General features: G+C 55.5%; 2 protein-coding genes across 4 annotated transcripts in view; both read right to left on the bottom strand.

Moving 5' to 3' along the window:
• LOC109540112 (troponin C) overlaps positions 1-267 on the bottom strand; it is an 11850-nt gene extending 11583 nt beyond the window's left edge. The window contains exon 1 of one of the 2 annotated variants that reach the window (XM_048662949.1): positions 140-267. The gene's annotated coding sequence lies outside the window, so the exon portion shown is untranslated. The remainder of the gene's footprint in view (positions 1-139) is intronic. The other variant, XM_048662948.1, reaches the window with a different exon arrangement.
• The window catches only part of LOC109540108 (aminoacylase-1), a 12245-nt gene that overhangs the window by 2752 nt on the left and 8328 nt on the right, over positions 1-1165 (bottom strand). The window lies entirely within an intron of this gene.

Below are 1165 nucleotides of genomic sequence, written 5' to 3'. Positions count from 1 at the left end.
CTCAGGCCCCGTTTGAGCCACAGAATTCGTTTTGGCATCGTTGGATAGAGAATTGAAAACTCGATCTAATAATCACCACATGAGTGAGGAAATGCAAGTAGTTTTGACGCAGAAAGCGGAAATTGTGCGAAAAAAATACCTTGTATTCATTGTATCATGCTGGCCACCACTAGATGCTGCCCATTTGGCCTTTCACTACTGAGGCCGACCCAAACTGACGTCACACACCCAGGCGGGGGGGGTCTGGGAACCAGTCCACCCCGAAAACTTTCCGGTTGTGCGGGGAACCCGCCTCGAAGGTCATGCTAAAGTCAGGCGAAGGCCATTAAAGCCATCGGCGGAATTTTGGGGGACCCGATTAGGCGCATTCGATGCACAACGAGCGCTAATTAGCATTGGAAAGCGACCACTATCGCTTCGATTGAGTTAATGATCCATTGTACGTGCGGCAAGTGCTACGGGTGCAATAATTGTGCGGCCAATTAGCCAGTCGAGCACCAAAGTGGGTACTCGGCACACTCAGCGGTGGTACTTTAGTGGCAACGATTAGTGGGCACCATGGGCACGATCGACGGTAAATAGGCGCTGTTGTTTTTTTAATTTTTTATCAACACCTTTGGAAAAATTGGGGCTGCGCCCCCCGAAACTAGTGGGCAATAATCATTTAAAAAAATCAACCTGCCACTGTTGCCAAATTCCCCACTGATTGATTAGGCAGTCAAGTCAAGTGCGCGCCGATCGGGGGCGACAATGGCGCCCAAATGGCTGAAACGTGCGTTGAATTACAGGTTGCGACAGCGAGTTGCGCGGCCCGTTCCAGGCGGATGACGTCACGAACGAGGCCGACCCCGAGCTAACGGCCGTGCAAACGTTCTTCGACCAGACGAATGTGCTGATCACGGGCGCCACCGGCTTTCTGGGCAAAGTCCTGGTGGCAAAGCTGCTGCGCGCCTGCCCGACCATCGGCACCCTCTACCTGCTGGTGCGCCCCAAAAAGGGCAAGAATCCGGACGAGCGGCTGGACGAGATGTTCCAGGACGCGCCCTTCGCGCCGCTCACGACCGCCCGTCCAAAGTTCCGCCACAAGGTGGTGGGCGTGGCCGGCGACTGCGCCGCCCCCGACCTCGGCTTGAACGCGCAGGACCGCCGCCTGCTGTTGGACGAG

The sequence above is a fragment of the Dendroctonus ponderosae genome, unplaced genomic scaffold (genome assembly GCF_020466585.1).
Source record: "Dendroctonus ponderosae isolate FM_Combo_2020 unplaced genomic scaffold, Dpon_F_20191213v2 Dpon_F_20191213_12, whole genome shotgun sequence".
In the NCBI taxonomy this organism is placed as follows: domain Eukaryota; kingdom Metazoa; phylum Arthropoda; class Insecta; order Coleoptera; family Curculionidae; genus Dendroctonus; species Dendroctonus ponderosae.
Note: the sequence above shows the minus strand (reverse complement) of the source record. Positions and strands in the feature narration are given on the sequence as shown.